This window comes from Hemiscyllium ocellatum, chromosome 30 (assembly GCF_020745735.1).
Source record: "Hemiscyllium ocellatum isolate sHemOce1 chromosome 30, sHemOce1.pat.X.cur, whole genome shotgun sequence".
NCBI lineage: Eukaryota > Metazoa > Chordata > Chondrichthyes > Orectolobiformes > Hemiscylliidae > Hemiscyllium > Hemiscyllium ocellatum.
Genome location: NC_083430.1, coordinates 22,433,211 through 22,457,092, shown reverse-complemented (window position 1 = coordinate 22,457,092; position 23,882 = coordinate 22,433,211). Strand labels below are relative to the sequence as shown.

The window sequence follows — 23,882 nt, the reverse complement described above, 5'->3', positions numbered from 1 at the left end:
AATGAGCGACTTTAATCTGCATGTAGATTGGGCAAATCAAATAAGTCACAATACCGTAGAGGAGGAATTCCTAGAGTGTATGGGTTTCTGGACCAATATGTTGAGAAACCAACTAGAGAACAGGCCACCTCAGACTGTGTATTGTGCAGTGAGAAAGGAATAGTTCACCATTTTAGTTATGAGATACCACTTGGGGATGAGTGACCATAACATTCTTAATCAAAATGGAGAGTGAGGTATTTGTTTGTGAGACAAGGGGTCCCAAACTTAATAAGGGAAACTATGATGGCCTGAGGCATGTGTTGGCTATGGTGGATTGGGAAATGCCCTGAAACAGTGGATAGGCAATAGCAAGCATTCAAAGAGCTCTTGTGGGTAAAGTGATCAAGGAGTATGGCAGAGGGCAGGATTAGGATATTGAGCTCGATGATCAGTCATAATCATGTTGAATGGCGGAGTATGCTCAATGGGTTGAATGGCCTACTTCTGCCCTTTTCTTTGATCTTTCCATGTTGTTTCCTTGTTACACACCTCAGATTAAAGCTAAAACATTCATCAGTAATTTTCTCAAAGGCTTAAAATTTCACTGTGTTTCATGATACATCAACTGAATAGGGCATCTCTCAATGAGGTTTATACATTTGAATGTACAGATTTGTTGCATTTTATTTGAAATATAAAGTTGTAATAGATTGCAGATGTTTTGAATAATGATGTAATGAGTCCAAAAGGACCACTTTACATTTTTGTCAGGATTACAAATTAACGTTATATCTCTGACAAGACCATGATAGCATTGATTAATACATTCCTTCAATGCAATTTAAAAGAGAGTACTGGAATTTGGAGTAAATTGAACAGAAATAAACAAGCACTCGAGCTTCATGGCAGTTTCTCAATAACTCAGGCGTGGAGTCTGAATTTAATACCACTAGGTGCAGCGTAGAGTCTGAGGGAATAGTGACAAATTCGAATCAACTGTGGACTTGCAATCAAACATTCTGTAGCCATATGGTTATATGTGGACACCCTCTCCACTTCTAAAAGGCTGCTTTTATTTACAATGCAAAGTCAAGTGTTGTTTGTTCACGAGTGTCAAAGTTCAGAAAGTTCCACCTGACTGAATGTGACAAAAGCATCCATGTCTGTTGAGCAGAAATTCAAGCAGGAGGCAAGTAACCAGACTATAACATTGCCTCACATTAAATTTGTAACTAGTTGAGAGATCTGGGAAAACACAGTAACAATCATAATCCATCTGTACATTTTTTGCAAATCAGCATTTCTAGTGACTAGGCTTCTGGTAATTAGCCTCTGAGTTACAATTTTAATGTCGCAGTGCACCAGCAGATTTTCAGTGAAGTTTACAAGCTGATTATAATAGTTGCTGTGTTTTCCCAGATCTTACAACTCACTTAACAATTTATCATTGTAACCCATAAGACACAGGAGTAAAAGGAGGCCTATCAGTCCCCAGTGGGATCATGGTTAGTCTGATTATCCTCAATTCTACTTTCCTGTCTTTTCCCCATTTCCCTTTGATTCTCTTACTGATTAAAAATCTATTTCAGCCTTAAATATTCATAATGATTCAATCTCTACAGCCCACACACTCAGAGAAGAAATTCCTCCTCATGTTTGTCCTAACTAGGTGGCCCCTTATTCTGAGATTATGCCCTCTAGCTCTACACTCACCCAAAACAATTATCCAACATCTACCCTCTCAAGTCTCCTAAGAAGGTTCTATGTTCTTGTATATCTCAATGATGTTATGTTCTTGTAACAGATGCAACTACACATGTAGGTGGATCAAAGTGGTTATTTTTGCTTTGGATTTGGACAATCCAGCACTCTCGGCTCTTTCCCCACAGAAGTTACTTATCTGGAGACCAAACAAAGGGAAGGGGTTCCATGGGACTTCCCATTTCATGAAAGTTAGAGGCCCTTCAACAGGTGGGAGAAGGCTGTGCTGAACAAGTTGGCGTTGCAGCTTCCTGATGTCGGCCATCTTGAGGGTTGCAGTCTGAGGCTGTGATCTGGGCACTCACCGGTCAGAGTCAGAATGGGATGATATTTCTGAAAATACTTTGGAGCTGGCACAGACTCCCACTGAAGCGCAGTCTACAATATACTAGGGGAGATCGAGAAATAATTTGGAGCATTGTTTTTGGTATCTCTTGTTGGTGCAACACTCCATTTCTCAAATGCCAGTTCCTGAGGTCCCTCCACCTTGACCTGTGAAACTCTGAGGTCAGTTGCAGAATTCAGCAATGTGCAGGAAAATAGCTGGAGAGATTGTGCATAATGACAGTGTACAGAAACAAGTTGCATTTACATAGCAACTTGCACCGAGAATAACATCTTAAGTTGATCCATCGAAGAGTATGAAAGATTGTATGCTGAATCAAGGAATGAGATAACAGAAGAGGTGTCCAAATTCTCAACTAATGTTTGCTGGAGGATTGTAATGGAACAGTGCAAAATGTCACGATTGTTAGTGGCAACTCCAGTTCATTTGCTTTGTACCTTCACACCTTATTTTCTCCATTGGGGAAAAGTGGAGATGTACTGAACGGATGAGCATACTGAGAATCAAAGTCTTTCAGTCATGTTATGAAATCTCCTTCAGTGGCCAATAGTCTTGCTGTGACATTGAAACAGAAACTTCAGGCTCAAAGGCAAGCATGCTATCGATTGAGGATTGATAACCTTGGACTACACTGGACAAACAGGCAGAAAACTAGCCACCAGGATACACAAACATCAACTAGGCACCAAAAGACATGACCCACTATCACTAGTATCCTTACATACAACAAAGGAGGGCACCACTTCATCTGGGACAACACATCCATCTTAGGACAAGCTAAACAGAGACACACACGGGAATTCCTAGAGGCCTGGCATTCAGACTGGACCTCCATCAATAAACACATTGATTTGGACCCCATTTACCAACCTCTGAGAAATATAACTGGAAATATTCTCACCCACAATAACAGACCAACACATAAACAGAAAGCGGGACAGAACACCAGCGCTTCACCAGAAGCTCACTGATGATGTTAACTAACATGGTGACGAAACATCTGAAAACAAACCTGCCATCTCAGTGAGCAAATTGACAACCAACCTGATTGATAACCTCTCTAACTCCAGAAGGTGAAACCGAGCCAAAAGCTAATAGTGGTGCAGTGGGAGACTTTTAATCTATAGAAGCTGATTATTCTCCCAAAGCTCTACATGATCACAGAAATCACATCAGTGCATATTCAAAATGAGTGCAGAGCAGATGCCTCATCAGAAGATGGATTTCATTAAAGAAGACATTGGATTCCTATTGAGAAATAACATGATACGTGTAGATTTGTTAACACATCGGTTTAAACATATTATAACACATACACCTAGGGAAGATGGGATTTGAACCGGGATCATCTGGCCTGGAGGTGGGAACATTAGCACTATGCCACATGAGTCACACACTTAAATGATGTTTCACAGCTGTTTGCAGTTGCTACCATATTAGAATCGATTGAACACACTGGGAGTGCTAATAGCCTCAAAGCCTCTGCATCCAATTTTCCACCCCCTTTGCTAACCTCTTCTGACAGCTGAATGCAACATTTTCATGTTTTGTGATTGTTAGGTTTGATTCTCTACCTACGGGAAATTCCATTTCTCTCAGAACACTTTGTGAATCGACTTGGTGTTCACTCAAATCAATTCCCCCATATATGCCTCATTTTGTAAATCTGGAGGTGAGCATTTCTATTTAATATTGTTAACTTTCATTTTCCATTCATTTAATTACTGAAACACAGAAAACTTGTTTTTCTGAAGCAATCCCTTGTTTCTCTGTTTGACTATTTCACGATCATCAGGAAGTTCGACTAACTTTTCTTCTACATCTTAAAATTCTGGGGAATCTAGCGCAGGGGATTAGTTTTAAGTCTCTTTATCTCCCAAGGCACCTCTGCAAGAGCACTTTTTAAAATCTTTTTCAAATGCTGGTATTGGGTAGAGAAATTGGATAACAAGCTATCACATTGCTGAATATTTGTAGAAAATAACTCGCTCCAAATCAAATCCCATCTTTAAAGTAACTACCACTTTGATATTTTAGATTTTCACTGTTATCAATAAGTGTTTTTAACCTTTTTAGGGTTATGACTAATGCTAGAATATTGATCACCTTTGGCATTTTCCTTCTTTCATGGATTTTCTGTGAGAATGGAGGAGAACTGACTTAGGGGAACTAACAATAGGAGTGAAAATAAATTAGGCTCAATTGCTGCTGTTGGGGGAAGTTGAGCTCTCATCAATAAATCATTCATACAGACCAATTTAACAATGCTCCTTACATTACGCATATTAATTCAGTCCCTTACTCTCCAGTAATTCATTTCAGCAGCTCCCTCTATGATGTTATCAGTATTCACAGCGAATGCACATTTAATTTGAATAGCAAAAGGATTTAGGGTTTGTTTGTGAGCACCAATCAGGGCCAGGAGATGAGGTGAGTGGCCATGAGATGTGGCACTAATTGAAAATACTAAACAGAAAATGAATATGTTCTGATGATGTTCTGAATAAGGGTTATTGAATTCAAAACATTAACTCTGCCTTCTCCCCACAGATGTTGTTTGACATTTTGAGTTTCACCAGCAATTTCCGTTTTTATTACAAATGTGCACTACTTGGTTGCTTTTCTGGAATTGCTGATTAGAGTCACGTTCTCAGTTCACTCAGTTAGTCATAGTATTACTTTTAACTTAACTTTCTACACTTTGGAAGTTACTACAGTAGAATAGGTGGGAGCTTTCAAATCTTCAGGTTGTGTTGTCAACAGCCAAGCTTGTCTGCTCAGAAAACACAGTCCCAATAAACAGCTTCACTTCTAGTTCTGCCCTGATACACTGACCGTCTATTTCTCAGGCCTCAGTTACTATTTAACAACTGACATCTGCTTGAACATCGGGTCTCTTCCAAACTTAGAGTCATAGAGATGTACAGCATGGAAACAGACCCTTCGGTCTAACCTGTCCATGCTGACCAGATATCCCAACCCAACCTAGTTCCACCTGCCAGCCCATATCGATCCAAACCTTTCCTAATCATATACCCATCCAAATGCCTATTAAATGTTGCAATTGTACCAGCCTCCACTACTTCCTCTAGCAACTCATTTCATACATGTACCACCCTCTGTGTGAAAAGGTTGCCCCTTTGGTCTCTTTTATATCTTGCCCCTCTCACCCTAAACCTATGCCCTCTAGTTCTGGACTCCCCCACCCCAGGGAAAAGACTTTGCCTATTTATCCTATCCATGCCCCTTATAGTTTTGTAAACCTCTATAAAGGTCATCCCTCAGCCTCCGACGCTCCAGGGAAAACAGCCCCAGCCTGTACAGCCTCTGCCAATAGCTCAAATCCGCCAACCCTGGCAACATCTTTGCAAATCTTTTCTGAACCCTTTCAAGTTTCACAACCTCTTTCCGATAGGAAGGAGACCAGAATTGCATGCAATATTCCAACAGTGGCCTAACCAATGTCCTGTGCAACTGCAACATGACCTCCCAACTCCTGTACTCAATACTCTGACCAATAAAGGAAAGCATACCAAATGCCTTCTTCACTATCCTATCTACCTGCAGCTCCATTTTAGGGAGCTATGAACCTCACTCCAAGGTCTTTTTGTTCAGCAACACTCCCAAGGACCTTACCATTAAATGTATAAGTCCTGCTAAGATCTGCTTTCCTAAACTGCAGCACCTCGCATTTATCTGAATTAAACTCCATCTGCCACTTCTCAGCCCATTGGCCCATCTGGTCCAGATCCTGTTGTAATCTGAGGTAGCCTTCTTTGCTGTCCACTATATCTCCCAGGTACGGATCTCATTTACAGGCAACTTCTGATATCTGTTTAAACACAATGCTCTTCCCAGGATCTGTGCCTGTTTGAACTCCTTTCATCAAGAACTAGCCTCCTGGCCTGTCCTCACAAACAAATAAACTTGTTTGGTTTGTTCCTTTCATTTTACCATACACTATCCCAAAGCCTACAAGTCATTTTCAGCTCCCAATTCCCAGTTTACAACTCCAAGCCAAAATTGAGAAAAGAATTAAAATGAAAAGTAATGAAAAAATCAGTGAGCATTCAAACACTATTTAAACAATGGAAAAGGTGGACAGAGGGCATTTCCTGTTGAAATGGCCCTCTCCTTCACTGACCTGCCATGTCTGCCTATTGCTGCAATCAAGCTGAGAGGCCTGATTTCAAAACATTAACTTTCAATTTATCGGAGACTATAGTCAAATGCAAGAATTAATATATTGGCTTTGTGTACATTATATATTTTGATGATGTGATTTAAATGTTAAATCTGTTGAATATACAGTTTGCTCCAATCCAGTAAATCTCTCCACAGGTGAAGGGCATTCTATTACTACACATTTTAGAAAACATGTTCCTTGATCTATATTTCAGTCAGCGAGTAGTGGAAGTAAACAGCTTGGAATTAGATTTTTCTAGTGCGGCATGTTCTGTTGGTCAGGACTTTCCTTCTGTACCTTGACTGTGCCCCAACCTCAGACCATTTCTGACTATCAGGTCATTAATGTGCTGCCACAGCACATGTAGCACAGACGTACCAGATATACATTTAAAACACTTTTATACATTTCAAACTTTTCAAATGTGTTACACTACAAAATTGAACCAATACACTCTGCGATCAACCAGCTTGTTACATTTTGATGCCAACTGCTACCTGCCCTCATCCTGTGGCGAATGCCGGGGACACATTGGCAAACCTACCATCCAGTAATGGGAAATATGTTCTGTGATGTCCTTCTATAATTTGCCTCCCTATATAATATGCTTTCCTATAGCGGAGGTCAACATGGTATACTCTCAATGCCAATTCGGGTGGCAAATGTGAGAAGTGGTGTTTGGCAGTGAACTGCCAACAGAATAGTTACCCACTCAACTTGATAAAATCAATTAGGGAAGTGCACTTTCTGATGTTCGTTTACTTTTGTGTTGTTGGAAAGAGGGTGATGGAATGGTCAGTGATAGAGGAAAGGTAATTGTTAAACAGCAAGGTGTGGTTGCGATTACAGAGATCACTCATATCGATGGAGGGTGGAAGTGAGGACTGCAGATGCTGGAGATCAGAGTCAAAATTAGAGTGGTTCTGGAAAAGCACAGCAGGTCAGGCAGCATCCAAGGAGCAGAAAAATTGATGTTTCAGGCAAAAGCCCTTCATCAGGAATGAGACAGGGAGCCTCTGCAGTAGAGAGATAAATGGGAAGGGGTGGCGCTGGGGAGAAGGTAGCTAAGAGTGCAATAGGTGGATGGAGATGGGGATGAAGGTGATAGGTCGGAGAGGAGGGTGGACTGGATAGGTGGGAAGGAAGACTGGCAGGTAGAACAGGTCATGAGGATGATGCTGAGCTGGCATGTTGGGATTGGGGTAAGGTTGGGGGAGGGGAAATGAGGAGCCGAGGCAGAATGAGCTAATAGTGATGTCGCTTTCCTGGTTCTTTTGTGGCCACTACTTTCTGTTATAGCAACTCCTCCCTCACTTCCTCCTTCTTTGCCCTGTGCTCTTGTTTCTCCGTTCCTCATCTGATAGGTGGTGGAAAGGGCTGTAGCCACTTCCTAGAAGCCAGGTTATGCAGCACACCAGGATAGAACTGAGCCGAACCAATGTTGGTGAGCATGTGAGGGGTCTTCCAGAACAGTCCAGGCAGCAGCAATGATGTTGTCTATGGATGCCAGTAGTTTACTCTAGACTATTCTCAACAGCATCATGACTTTAATTGCAAGCCTGATATATGCAACAAACAATATACACCATGCGTGGATAACTCCTGCTGTCCATTACTGGGCCTTTGATTTGTCATGGTGAGTGAGTCACAGGTTGAAGAGGGCTGGTGCAGAGTACAGGAATTGTGATCACTGCCATGACTATGGGCAATCTGCATGATTAGATTAGATTAGACTTACAGTGTGGAAACAGGCCCTTCGGCCCAACAAGTCCACACCGACCCGCCGAAGCGCAACCCACCCATACCCCTACATTTACCCCTTACCTAACACTACGGGCAATTTAGCTTGGCCAATTCACCTGACCCGCACATCTTTGTGACTGTGGGAGGAAACCGGAGCACCCGGAGGAAACCCATGCAGACACAGGGAGAACGTGCAAACTCCACACAGTCAGTCGCCTGAGTCGGGAATTGAACCCGGGTCTCCAGGCGCTGTGAGGCAGCAGTGCTAACCACTGTGCCACCGTGCCGCCCACATATACCACCTGGAAACATAAACCAGCAATATCATACTCCCTTTACTTGCATGCTTTTTTGTGTGACTCATGAACAAGAACATTAACATTTCCCAACTTTTCATCATTTAAGAAATATTCTACCTTCTGTCTTTTCCACCAAAGTCAATAGCTTCACATTTAATCGTATGGTATTCCATCTGTCATCCTCTAGTCCATTCACTTAGTCTGTCTAAGCCCACTTGATGCTTTCTTGCATCCTCCTCATAACTTACTTTCTCACCAAGTTTGGTGCTGCCAGCAAATTTGAAAATACTAGAACTGGTCCTCACATCCAAATTAGTTATGCAGACTGTGCACAGCTAGGGACTGAGGACTGATCCTTGTGTGACCTGCTAGTAACAGTCTGCCAGCCTGAGAATGATCTGTTTGTTTCTACTCTGCTTTCTTTCTATTAAGAAATTCTCAATCCATACTGCTTTATTTCCCACAATCCCACACACTGCAATTTTATTTACTAACCTCCTGCATTGCATCTTAACAAATGCTTTCTGAAAATCCAAATACCATACTTCCACTGATTTTCCTTCATCAATTTTGTGAGTAATTAAATATGATTGTCAAACATGACTTTCCTTCCATAAATCTATGCTGACTCCGCTCAATTTTCAATTGCTTCTTTTTAAATGTGCAGTTATCACATCATTTAGTAACAGATTCTAAAGTTTCCCTATTACTGTTATCAAACCATCAGGTCTGTAGTTGTCCATTTTTCCATTCCCACATCATTAACTAGTGGAGTTATATTTGTTATTTTCTACTGCACAGGAACCTTACCAGAATCTACAGAAATTTGGAAGATAATCACTAATGCATCCACTATCACTCTAGCCACTGACTTCAACACTGGGATGAAGCTCATCTGTTTCAGGTAGTTTACCAAATCTCACCTCATCAATATGCAGTGTCCCATTTTTCCACTCACCCTTTCGGAAACTAGACAATTCCGAGTGAGTGCAAATCAGAGCTGGTACCTGATGACTCCAGGCTTCTATCATGGACGAGCACCAACATCTCATGGCACACTCTGTGGGCATTGGCCACACACACACACACTTTGGGAAATGACAAAAATCAGCCACACCACACCCTAATGCACATCTTCGATCCATTTGCAAAATGCACTTGAATGCTGCACTTTAGAGTGTCCTGTCACCTTGCATCGCTTCTGTTGCCTGGCCTTTTTGCACACAGGGACTGTTACCTATCTTATTGATTCAATGAAGGCACTTCGGAGGGCTGTTCACTTGCTCTCTTAGATCTCTCAAACACTTGGTGCATGTTTGGGAGCTCACCAAAGGGAAGAGGCTGATCCTAAGCCTCACTGTGTGAAGCCTGAACGGTTTCCTTCCAGGTTGGTGCAAATAGCTGCTACTTAATAAAACTGTCACATGCCGCCACCACACCCTTGCAGTTCCTCAATGTATTGCTCTGGAAACCCAGGTCTTATACATCTGGGAATTAATCTCCCATTGTGTTAAAATGGATTTAGTTACTGCAGTAAATTGAAGTCATCCATTATTACTATATTACTTACAGCACATGCATTCCTAATTTCCTGATATATTTATTACCCCACATTACCACCAGAGTTTAGTAACCCATAAAGAACTCTCAACAATGTTTGTGGCCCTTGCTGTTTCTTAGCTCCACCCAAATCGATTCTCCATAATGTACCTTCAACTTAGGGTCCTCTCTTACCAATGTACTGAATTTGTCCCTAAATTAGAGTGCTTTCTCCACTTCATTTTGCATTTTGCCTGCCCTTCCTGAATGTCAAATATCCTTGGATATTCAGCTCAAAACTTTGCTAATGCTGGATCCACATCTCCATAATGGCAATTAAATACTACCAATTTGTGCAAGAAAGTTAGTCCTAGTTCTGCTAACTTGCAACTGACCCTCTTGTACACGTCCTAACTGTCCCAAAATTGGTCCTAATGTCTCAAAAATCTGATGTCCTCTCTTCTATGGCCATGGCTTTAGTTCACTTACATTAACTTTATTTCCGTTTATTTATACTACGTTTATTTGCTTAGCCTCATTAAAATTTACAACTATTGATACACCTTACTAGTGCTGCGGAATCCAATTAATATTTTTGCGAGTTTCAATAAACCTTTTTTAAAGCAATTTTTTTCCCGTGTGCACCAAATTCTCACGGGAATTTAACTTCTGTTCAAGCAGTCCACATCTCGCTGGGGTGCAGGTTCCTGATCATGTGTTCCTTACAGACAGTGTTCTTTGAAAAACCTGTCTCTGATACAGCGCCCCCAATGAGTCAGCAGCTGGTTTAGCTTCCAGTTACAGCAATGAACACCAAGTGAATGAATTACGTTCAACTGGTTTCATCACCAGCAACAGCCTAAAACGAGTCCAGCGCCTGAAGCTCAAGAGCCAAAGTAAACCTAGACAGTCACAGATTAAGAGGTTCCTACCTTGCTTTGAGGCTGCAGTTCTAATTGTATTAACTGGCAGACTTCAGTCACAATCTCATTGATGAAACAAACATGGTTCTTCCTGAAGTTGAGGTAAAATCATTATTTCTTGACCATCCTTGGTGGATTTGGTCACACTGATTTTTGAAGGAGCTGGCTATAACAGATAGCTGATGCATTGGTAATGACCTTCCACAGTTCCATAGAACATGGTTCCCTCAGACTCATCAGCTTTAGATCAGCAGTAGGAAAAATGTTACAATCTATCCAAAAGGACATGAATGATGTTGAGACAGACCAGACAGTTCTCTGATGGCTGTTGAACCATTAATAAAGTTTAACGAGGTCTCTAATGTACCCATACAATTCTACCAGAGGTTACAATCAAAGATCCAAAAAAACTAAGATTTAGGTGGCTCATGATCCCTTTTAACTGATTTGGTAAAGGATTCTTCATTTCATTTACTGTCATAGTGTCATACAGTACAGAAACAGACCCTTCAGTCCAACTTGTCCAAGATTTCCAAATTAAACTAGTTATTTGGCCCAAATCCCTCTGAACTTTTCTTATTCATGTACCTATCCAAATGTCTTTTAAATGTTGTAATTGTACATGCATCTACCATTACCTCCAGCAGTTCATTCCACATATGAAGCACGCTGTGTGTGAAAAAGTTGTCCCTAAAGTACCTTTTAAATCTTGCCCCTCTCACCTTAAAAATACGCCCCCCCCGCCAGTTTTGAAATCACCCACCTTAAGGAAAAGACTTCTGCTATTCATCTTATCTATGTTCATCATGATTTTATAAACCTCAATACATCACCCATCAACCTCCTCTGCTCCAGCATACCCAGCCTCTCCTTAAAATTCAAACCCTCCAGTCCCAGCAACATTGTGGTAAATCTTTCTGAACCCTCTCCAGTTTAATAATATCCTTCCTACAGCAGTGACCAGAACTGGCTACAGTATTCGCCAATGTCCTCCACAATCTCAACATGACATCCCACCTCCTGCGAGGTTGAGACAGATGATAGTGTAGAGGTTGAAAATGAAAGTGATGTCATACCAACATTAGCTTCTGATTGAGCTCAACCCACACTGGTCTGTAGAACTGATACTTGTGGGATTTCCTGGCACAAACCCCTTTACCAAGATGCTGTCTTACACATTCCATATTTGAAGTGTTTGTGACTTCTATCAGATAGGCACAATAAGTCCCATAGGGAATTCTTTACCCAGACTGTGGTTGTGGAGTGCAGTACCACAATTTCAGGTCACTTTCATACTTTCAAGATTCATAGATTCAAGAAAAAGCTGGATAATCACAGGGGAGAAAGGAATAGACTGAATTGTGATGGCAGTAATGTGGACGGATGAGGATAGACTTATATACAGCATAAATATCAATCTAATCTGGTGGGCCAAATGATCTAGTTTTTGCGTTATAAATACTATGTGAATAAATGCATCTTGTCACTGATGGTGATTACCATCTTAGAGTATCCTGCTCAGCAATTTGTAGTTTTTCTCCCATTGCTCTCTCTATTCTCCTGCCTGTTCGCATTTTCTGATCTTACTAAAACCCAATCTCAATTCTACTGAAAGAAACACACATTTTAACTTATCTTTTCTGTTTTAAAACAAACCAGAACACTGAGTTTTTGAAATATTTTATCTTTGAGATTCTAGCATTTTGCAGTTTTCCTTTTCAATAAAAATCTCACTTATGGACGGTTGATCTCAAAGGGGATTTTTTTTAAGATATCATACGGTCTGTACATCGCCTTACTTGGGCTGAACATGAACATAACACAGAAGAACCACCAACATAAAGAAAAGCTCAAGAAATGATTGCATTGCTCCAATCCAGGGTCCAGAAACAAGGATTTATAGCCATTCCTGTAAATACTAAGATCCACTATCCACAGCCACTCCAATTAACTTGGAGTTTTTAGGGTTTCTGTATTTTTCTACATAAGACCTTAAAGGTACAAGCCAGATTCAGTGCAGCTTCATTTAGTAATGGATACTGTACCACTCTACAGTGACTTTACATATATTGAGAAAGGGCAGTCAGGATATAAACACTCCCCTAATTCTATAATAATATTTGGTGTCACTCACTTGTATAAAATTGTGCTCTTCCTGACTTTTAAAACATAATATCACAAAAGATACATGGAGCTCTATGGTAAAACAAAATCCTTCCAGGTATTAGCTACCAGCATGAACACAGAAATTCTTTTTCTTATATAAAGTGACTCATAGACATCAAATATAGGTTTTGATGAATGTGTGGGAAAGAACAGCATAACTAAATTGGTGGTATCAAAACCAGTGGATGCACAGACAGATGTTGACAATACGGAGAGTCTGAAGGGGGATACAGTACTTTACCACTCTACATATAATCAAACCTTCATCTGACAGTCAAAGGGTAGGAATGATGTTAGTAACTGACAGAGCAGAGCACAGTGATTCGTAAACATCTGTGTTCCTGAGTTTATGCAACGGCTTAAAACTCCCCCTGCCATCACAGTTGTTTAGTTAGCCCAATTACTTTTACATAACTGACCAACTACAATGGTGTAAGGTCCAGCTCAGCTATTATTTATTGCATTGTTTCTGACTTCATTCTGTGCTGTAGACACCAACTGCTTCAGGCAGCTGTCAGCCAACAAGAGAGATCAATGGTATGAGACAAACTGACAAGTTACACAGTTACTGTGCATTATGCAGAAAATAATGAACAGCACCAAAGTATGTGGTCTCAATTTAGTACAGAATGTCTTCAAGAATGAGTGTGTGTGTGTAAAGAATATGCTTGGATTTATGAAAATACTGCAGGTGGAACTTATTTTGTACAAATCTAGGATTTAATATGGCAGAATTTAAGCAGAAAACTTGATCATTTAATGTTTATTGTCTTCAGGCAATATAAAATGCAATACTTTTACAAAGGCTTTTTCAGAGAAGGATTAGAGCCAATGATTAAAGGGGGCAATTACAAAATTATCTGTTGAGGACCATAGGGAAATCCACACTATCTACAGCATCATCACTTCAAGCCTGCGTCCATACCTATTAGCCCATCTTGTGAATAAAGAAGGACAACCTAGCTCCAGTATCTTAATCAATCATTTTTTGTCTGGCTATTAATATCATTTTAGAAAATGTGAGAACGACTGTGATACAAGGAAGGAAAGAAAGATTTGAGTCTTGAGGGGGAGAACTTCCATTATTGAATGAAATGCTGCCTTTGCAAATGGCATTTCTGCATTGAGAAAAGGAGCGTGGCATCTGCCGGGTATAGACAGCTGTCCATTAAATGTGTGGAGAGTCTGAACAATAGGAAGAGTACTTGTACTGAAGCCGAGATCATTAAAACTAGCCCAGGAACAAATATCGATACCTTGTTAAGCCATTCCAACTGTCACATCACAAGGAAATTGTCTGAAAAATTAACATGTGGTGCACCGTGCAAGGAAAGCAAATTACCTGCAGGACCATCTGTTTGTGCTAATAGGCTTCTCTGGTTTCAAGAGGCGTCACCCGCAGTTCATTGGAATCTGAAGAAGGATTATGTTGAACACAGAGACGGAGTGTTTGCCAGGAGCCCACCGAGCCCTTGTTACAGTCAGTCAGCTGCGAAATTCATTGACGTTAAAGCACTGGCAGAACTTTAATTGCATTAAGTTTTATGCATAGCAAATTAACAGGTAAAAGCTCGGAGACAGTGCGTTAAGAATATCTGAAATCACATCAGTCCTGCAGTGACAAAGAAATTCCCTTGGCAGATGGTGCTTTCCTGAATCATTTGATCTTCAGGATATCAGTGGTATACCAGTTTGAAACAGATGTGCTGCCATGTTTCTTTTGACTGACTGAATGCAACATGTGAGTGATTTTATGTTCTTTAATCCTGGTATCAATCACGCTGCCATAATTTCTCAAATCTCAGTGGTGCATCTAATTAATAAAGCAATGGCTACAACTTACAAACAAACACATACACACAAATTGTTACTTTTCATGAGAATGTGAAGGAGGATAATTGTTTAAAACAGGAACGCATAAAATCACGTCATTTCAAACGTACCATTGAGCAGCTGTGAAAATGGGGACTGTCACCACAGCAGTATAAGGTTCGGCAGCCACTTCTTCCTGGCTTTTCCCTCTGTCAATTGAAGAGCAAAAAATCAGGAATTGCACAGAAAAGCACACACACATCACATATGGTAGTCCATAGAATACATTCTACAGACAGTCAAGACAAAAATCTAGAAGTTACACTTATGTGCATATTCTGGGTTATGTGCTTACTTAGATTACATTTTGAGTTGACTAACAAACAGGCTAGCAGACTGGCCATCTGTCCAGCTGAACATAACAGAATAAATCATTGAATGAAGACAGTAAGATAGAGACCGCTTAGAGGAACACAGGAACAGAAGTAGGCTATTCAATTTATACCTTGCCACTCAAGACAATCATGGTTGATCGAACACTTCAAAGCCTTTTGCCCATTCCATCTCCATTCTACTCATAATTGGTCATTTATTAATCCTTACCTTAAAGTTACTCAAAGAGTGTGCTCCCATGGTCTTCTGTGGTTGAGAATTCCAAAGGTTTACAACCCTAAGTAAAAATTACTTCTCTTCATCTCATCTTTGCTGCATCTACTCTTTTATGCCTTTTGTAGGTTTTAAATGAAATGACCTCTCATTCGTTGAAGCTAGAGAATTTAAACCGAATTTGTCCAATCTCTCTTTAAAGGACGGTCTCGCCATACCAGAAACAAGTCTGAAGTACCTTTGCTGCACTCCATTTTATGCTGATATCATCTTTCCTGAGATAAAGAGTCAAAATTGCACACACTGCTCCAGGTGCTGTATAACCAAGCTCCTATACAACTGAAGTAAGAATTTACTACTCCTGCACACAAATTCACTTGTAATAAAGGATAACATGCTATTAGCCTTCTAACAGCTTGCTGCCTTTCCATGTTAGTGTTCAGTGACTTCTTGACAAGGACACCTAGGTCCCCTTTTACATTACCAACCACTTATCATTTCAGAAATACGTAGTACAGCTATTTCTCTTACCGAAGCAGGTAAGCTCTCAATTTTCCATGAGATTCCATCTGCCATGTTCTTGTGCATTCACTAAATCTGTCCAAAAATGCCTGGAGTCACTTTACATTTTCCTCATAACACACATTCTCATTTAGCTTTGTATTTTCCACAAAATTAGAAAATTTACATTTGGTCTCTATGTATTGAAACATTTTGTGAATAGCTGAGCTCAAATACTGATCCTTAAAGTACCAGACTAGCCACAGTGCGCAAATAACCTATTTATGCCTACTCCCCGTACTCTGTCTGTTAGCCAATCATTAATCCATGCTGATACATTATCTCCTATCCCATATGTTCCAATTTTTCTAACCAGTCACCTAAGGGAGACTTTATCAAAAGCCTTCTGAAAGCCTAAGAAACTACATTCATCCACTCTTGTTTATTAATTTTGAGACCAAATCTTCAAAAATTCCAACATGTTTGTTAAGCACAATTTCACATTCACAAATCTATTGCTGACTGTGCCCAATTAGATCATTAACAACCAGGTGCCTGTTTGTCCCATCCTTTAGGATGGACTCTAGTAATTATCTTGCTATTGATGTAAGATTAGATTAGATTACCTACAGTGTGGAAACAGGCCCTTTGACTCAACAAGTCCACACCAACCCTTCGAAGAGTAACCCACCCCTCACTGACTAATGCATCTAACACTATGGACAATTTAGCATGGCCAATTTACCTAACCGGCATATCTGTGGACTGTGGGAGGAAACCAGAGCACCTGGAGAAAACCCCTGCAGACACGGGGAGAATGTGCAAATTCCACACAGACTGTCACCCAAGGCTGGAATTGAACCTGGGACCCTGGCACTGTGAGGCAACAGTGTAAACCACTGAGCCACTGTGCTGTAAGACTAACTGCTCTGTAGTTCCCTGATTACTTTCTTCCTCTCGGTTTTCTGAAATACTGAGGTGACATTTGCTACCTTACAATTCCAAGAAAGTATTCTAGAATCCACAGAATTCTGGAAGAAAATCATCAATGCACTGATTCTCTATAGCCACCTCTTTCAACACTCTGGGATGTAGATTATCAGCCTCATTACACAAGAATTTCATATGCCATTGTTTCATCTAGCTGTGTAAAAGGTGCAACTACCTTTGAGATCTATAATATAATAATCATCTCCTTCATTCGTTTGAAGAATAAGAAACCTATTTCTATATGCAAGGATATACAATAAGATAATGCTTTCATGGATGTATTAAATGACTGGACCTAGATCTTAAATAATTACCATAACATGGCCGTGTAATGGCAGTCTGTAGTGTGCCAGCATTATGGATGGATGTGTATGAACTGTTGATTAATGTTTGTTTCCTGCATCTGAGTCATCATCTTGAAGGATGGATGTTTGGTCATGAACAACTCAGATGGGTCATCTATTTCATCCTAAGATTTGACAGCAGTTTGTGAGAAATTGGTACAACCTGAGCTAGATAAAACTTTGTAGTATCATTTCATGAATCCATTTATTGGTATGATGATCTCAGACTCTGCTACTTTGTTCTGGTTCAAGTAAGGAGTACTCATCATGCATTTATACCACCTTCTTCCTTCTTTGCAACAAAATATTGTGTACATTGTGTAGTGAAAGTGTATGTGACGGAAAACTGTCTGTCAAACAGACAGGGGCCTGCCTCCCAAACATGAGAACCAACCCTGAAGGTAAACTATTGCCTTGAAGAGGAGCTCATGGAAGTAATATGGTTCTTCAAAAGTCTTGGCAAATAGAGTCATAGTCATAGAGATGCACAGCATGGAAACAGACCCTTCGGTCCAACCCGTCCATGCCGACCAGATATCCCAACCCAAATCTAATCCCACCTGCCAGCACCCAGCCCATATCCCTCCAAACCCTTCCTATTCATATACCCATCCAAATAACTCTTAAATGTTGCAATTGTACCAGCCTCCACCACTTTCTCTGACAGCTCATTCCATACATGTACCACCCTCTGTGTGAAAAAGTTGACCCGTAGGTCTCTTTTATATCTTTCCCCTCTTACCCTAAACCTATGCCCTCTAGTTCTGGACTCCCCGACCCCAGGGAAAAGACTTTGCCTATTTACCCTATCCATGCCCCTCATAATTTTGTAAACCTCTATAAGGTCACCCCTCAGGCTCCGATGCTCTAGGGAAAACAGCCCTAGCCTGTTCAGCCTCTCCCCATAACTCAAATCCTCCAGCCCTGGCAACATCCTTGTAAATCTTTTCTGAACCCTTTCAAGTTTCACAACATCTTTCCAATAGGAAGGAGACCAGAATTGCACACAATATTCCAACAATGGCCTAACAATGTCCTGAACAGCCGCAACATCAGCTCCCAACTCCTGTACTCAATACTCTGACCAGTAAAGGAAAGCATACCAAACGCCTTCTTCACTATCCTATCTACCTGCGACTCCACTTTCAAAGAAGCTGTGAACCTGCACTCCAAGGTCTCTTTGTTCAGCAACAATCCCTAGGACCTTACCATTAAGTGTATAAGTCCTGCAACATACCCACTCTCTCTGTAGGAACGACCTTGACCTTCTAGTTAATTCCCATTTGAATAAACCACCTTGCTCTCCTGCTGCTAATATTCCTGTCCTGGGCCTACTGCAGTGCTCCACCAAACAAAACGTAAGCTTGAGAAACAACACACCATTTTCTGCTAAGGCACTTTACAGCCTCAAGGTCTCAATATTGAATTCCAAAACTGAGTACATATTGTCTGATGTTTTAAAAAAAAATTCTCACATGTCCTCTCCTGCTGAAAACACTGTTATTTTTGTATCTGTCTACTTTGCTCCTAATATACAGGACCCATTCCCTTCCTTTCACACCTTAACTTACATGCATTTTACATTTAGCTTTTGTTGTCCCCACCATTCGCAATCCCTTTGTCTTTCGAACTGGGTCTCAACCTCTCTCAAGAGTGTAAAGAAAACACTTTCCAACACCTTTCAGTTCGGAAGATGAGTCATTTGGGTGGCATAGTGGCTCAGTGCTTAGCACTGCTGCGTCAGAGTATCAGGGATGCAGGTTCGATTCCACCCTCAGGTGACTGTATGGAATTTGCATGTTTTCCCCATGTCTGTGTAGATTTCCTCCCACAATCCAAAAGTATGCAGGTTAAGTGGATTAGGTATGGGAAATGCAGGATCCCAGGGATTGGGTTTGGGTGGGATGTTGTTCAGAGGGTCAGGGTGAACTTGATGGGCTGAATGGTCTATTGCCACACTAGGGATTCTATGATATCAGGTTCCAAATCATTAACTGTTTCTTTTTCTACAGGATCTGCCAAGTATCTCCACTATTCTGCATGTTTGATTTGGAATAATTTTGTCTTTGAAAACTACACTCCTGGAGGGATCTAGTTAACCTCTGAACATTCTTACTCAGCAACGTACTGACTGTGTTCAGGCCACCTGCTGATGGTGAACACTTGTTGTAGCTGCAGGTATAGCCTGCTGAATTTGCTCTGCTTGGCTATGATCAGAATGAGATCAATATGGAGATAAGCTTTGAACTCAGATTCAACAACATTCACTTGTAGGTCGAGAAGATTCTTTTGTTCTCAGCAGGATTTGAAAATCAGTTGAGAGCATCAGGATAGTCATCTGCAAGCTTGCTTTTTATGATATATCAAAATTATACCCATGGATCTTGATATGTAGATGTTGCAGCTGAGGAGATGCATTTGTGGGAGAAATAAAACAGATTGTTTCCAATGGTTTGCAGCAAAAAGTGCAGCAAAATGCTTGCCAAAGCATTATTTGTGGAGCCTCTGGATTCCAAAAACGAAAGTGAGATATTCCTTTCCAATGTTGTCTCAGGACTTTGGAACCAAACCCAATGGACTCATTAACCTGTAAAATGTGTTGATTGATCAAGACATTGCTCTGGTTTACATCGCAAAACCAGCTTAGCTGTTAAGTGAAATAAAACTGGAGATGTTAGAGATCTGAAACAAACAAAAACTGAAAATGCTGGAGAAACTCAGCAGATCTGACAGCATCTGTGGAGAGAAAAACAGAGTTAATATTTTAAGTTTAATCACTCTTCATCAGAACTTTTAGGTATAACTGAAATGTTAACTGTCAGTCATCATTAATAGATGCATTCTAAGTATCAATACCTCTAATAATTGCAGTCCACTTATCAACCAATCAGCATTCTTTTCTCAGACTGTATCATGTTGCTTTGTGTTTACTTTTGGAAAATTATCGTCATAAGTACAAGAAACAAAACTTTGATTAAAATATGTCTTCTTTGGTAAAACGCACCCAACAAACCACTAGCTACTGAATCGAGTAATCACTGTTGATGGTAGTTAAACAGGTCAAAGCCAAGTAGCCCTCTGCTTATCTTAATTTAAAATTGGAAAAGTACTGTGATCTGTGAACTGTTGAAAAGACAGATACACCTTAGATCTTTGAGTTGCATAGATCATTCTCAGCTACCTTTCCCCCCAGCCCCACACCCTCCCATTTATCTCAGCCCCATTGGCCCACAAGCCTCATTCCTGATGAAGGGCTTATTCCCGAAACGTCAACTCTCCTGCTCCTCGGACGCTGCCTGAACTGCTGTGCTTTTCCAGCACCACACTCTTGACTCTTACATAGATCATGCAGAACAGCCTCCTGTTCTCTTTAAACTCTTGTCGCTGTCTTTCTGTTATCATGAAACTGTGGGTGATTATGCTATTTCCTTGTAATCATGCTGTGTTCATGTTTATGTTCTGTTCCCCCAGAAGTCACAATTTTTAAAAAACCTGCTACTATGAATATTATTTTACAAAGTTGATAGTTTCAGCAATCCTTTTATTTTAGTATTTTTATAGTAATCAAAACTGCATACAAAACAAGGAACTACATTTTACATGAAAGTTGATTTTTATATATATCCAATTTACTACCAGTCTGTGGATCTAGAAAGTAATTTATTCTTGTATGATTGACAACGAGCAATCACCTAGTTCTGTGTGTTACTATTATCTGAAAAGAGGTATCTGCAATTCTTTGTATCGCTATGATGCATTTTATCCACACCCCTCCCTCAACATTGTGCTGTGTTTCACAGTAAGCTTGACAATACACCCTTATGCCATCATCACTGTATCATTGCATGTTACTTGAGGATGTAATGATATAAGATATAAAGAAGGTATATGCTCCACCTTAGCCTGGATCACTTGTTAATCATGTAACATCAGCCCTACCATTTCTGTGCTGAGGAATGTCATGTTTGTACAGAGTAGTTATTTGTAATAAACATCTGTTGGATTCCTCAAGATGACACTATGACTTTCTGTTTCTTGTTTTACAGGAGGTAATACAAGTATTGATACATCAGGTAAAATACCCTGTTGGAGACAAACCCACACCATTCCTGTGGTATATCATTCAGCTGGAACTGAGCGGCACCTTTCCATACTTACTGAGAATGCTGTACGACTCCAATATGGGGCACGTATTTTATAGGGGGAGACTGGCTTACTTGGAACTTTTACCTTTGTTCTTGTTTGTACATTCCTCCCTTGTGTCAACATCAAGAGAGAGTGTTATTTTACCCCCTGCATAGGTAAGCCTGTATTCAGTCTTGAAGTTCTAAGTAGGACTCTGACATTGGCTGCTCTAAGCCAATGTAAGCAGTGCCAAGTTCTCACTGACAAATCCCTTACACAAACATTTTTAGACTAAAGCTGAAGCCTTCTCCTGTGACCTGACCACCTCCTGACTCCTTTTGTATTTTCAATGGCTGTAGGTGAATCACATCGGGCTAGATTTTCTGGCCAGAGTGGTGGGGAACCTGAAATAACTCCACGGAGGCTGGTATCCTGTCATCAAGTCACCCTTTATTTATACATGCATTGTACTTAACACTGGTCTGGTTTCCTCAGAGCCAGCTCACAGAGTGAACAGAGCCCGACACTCCTATTTTTATCTGTCAGCCAGGGCTCCCTGATTGGACCAGGTTAACAGCCTCCATTAGGGGACTCATATTCTATGACCTCATTACAATTATTATAGAAACATTTGGAAGGAAACCAACTCATTGCCTGTAAGCTTGCTGTGCGACTATAGCACATGGGGATAGAATAGATTGGTGGACCGTCCCATAGTGAGAGTCACAGCCCATCAGTCCCAGCAGAGATGGATCTCAGCAATGGCCATTGCTGTGATTACAGGATGTAGCCCTGACAGCACCAAGGTTGCCCCAGAATGCTAACTCCCAGTTGCTTTATGGCAGGGAGAGGTCCAACAACCTAGAGTTTTGTTAGGTAGATGGAACAGAAGGAAAAAAGAGGGATGGGTACTCCTGGTATGCTCAGAGAAACCCCAACAAATCTGGTCCCCTTCTTTCTTGGAGACAGTAAGGATTGCAGATGCTGGAAGCCAGAATCAATAGATGTGAATCTAGAAAAGCACAGCAGATGAGGCAGTATCTGAGGAGCAGCAGAGTCAATGTTTCAGGCTGAATCCCTTCGTTGGGATTGGGGAGGGAGAGGGGTATCTCATGTAAACCTTTACAAATGGTCTGCCGCTTTGATCTGGCTGATTTAACTCAGTGTGTTATCGAGCAGCTGGAAGGTGGGGCGGAGGTCAGCTCAGGAATAGTTCTGAGGGAGATGGATTAGCAACCCTACCTATTTTACATGCCTTCCCATCCACCAGAAAGAATGTCATCTCTTTTCTGAAGTTTTAACTTCTTTATAAATGTCGCATTTTTTGTTCTAAACAAGAAAAAAAAGCATTAAATAACTTCAAAATGCAAATGTTTACCTCCATTTGCTGCAGTTCGCATTTCACTGTCCGCAGTCAAGACAGCGTGGAATATGATAGAGGTGATCTAATTCCGCAAGATGTTCTCACACTGTCTTACAGTAAGCTTTGTGGAGCAGACTAATTGATAGTCTCATTACAATTAAAAAGATAAGCAGAGTACAGGAAACTTTCCATTGGCTAAGGAGATTATTTGTTATCACAAGAAGTATCCGAAAACTCCCTCAAAACTGGAATGGTTTAATCTGCTAGACTGTCTGATCCCTGAAGACTGACTTGCACAAGATAAGAGCAGGCATCGCTGTCCATACCAAAAATGGGATTATTTTGAAACCCATTTCATGGTTGCCAGCTAGAATCCTTTAGGTTAAATCCTAAAACAAAGGAATATATCTGTAGGTCTGGTATGTCATTCCCTTATAAACTGAAGTTCACTGTAGAATAGCTATGATCTGGGATGCACTGGAATTTTGCTGAAGGGAATTTGATGCGTACTTTAAAAGAAAAACATAATTGAGTCTCTGAGGAAAGAATCGGGGGTGTTGGTAACTGAATAATTGATCCAAGCCTGAATAAATGAATTGAACTATAGTGATAGTGATTCCACCTATTCAATGGTAACTAAGGGTGGACAATAAATGCTGGCCAGTCACACCCACATCTCACAAGTGAATGAAACAGAAGTAACCGTCCCAACGTCATGGCTTTAAGAATGTTAACAAAACAGGGGTTGATGGGAACCTGGGGGGAGTGAGAATGCTGCGCTTATTGCAGTCAAAATTAGCACAAAGGAAAATAATGTTGTTTGTTGGAAGTCAGTCATCTCAGTCCAGGATGTAGTGATTGCAACAAAGCCAGCTAGATGGATCATATAGAATATAAGTTCCCTGATGGAGGCCACTGATTTGGTCCAATCAGGGAGCACTATCTGAGAGATATAAACAGGATTCTCTGGGGTTCTGATCACTGTAAGAGGTGGTTCTGAGGGAGCTGGATCAGTGTCAAGGACTCTCCACGGGTAAGTAAAGGGTGACTTGGTGATGGACACCAGCCTCTGTGGAGTTATTTCAGTGGTAAGGAGAGAAAAGCATGTTCCTCATTCACAACAGTTATCTGTGATTTGGGGATAAGCATTTCTGCCATCATGCTGTTATTGAGAAGCTTGACATGTTTGATCTTGC

The 23,882-nt window shown here is 40.7% G+C and overlaps 1 protein-coding gene across 2 annotated transcripts in view; it reads right to left on the bottom strand.

Moving 5' to 3' along the window:
* The window catches only part of LOC132830138 (disks large-associated protein 2-like), a 297,766-nt gene extending 274,974 nt beyond the window's left edge, over positions 1 to 22,792 (bottom strand). Inside the window, exons 1-3 of one of the 2 annotated variants that reach the window (XM_060847644.1) lie at positions 22,702 to 22,792; positions 14,889 to 14,966; positions 14,288 to 14,434 (exon numbers count right to left, since the gene is read on the bottom strand). The gene's annotated coding sequence lies outside the window, so the exon portion shown is untranslated. The remainder of the gene's footprint in view (positions 1 to 14,287; positions 14,435 to 14,888; positions 14,967 to 22,701) is intronic. The other variant, XM_060847645.1, reaches the window with a different exon arrangement.
* Positions 22,793 to 23,882: the final 1,090 nt, after the last annotated feature.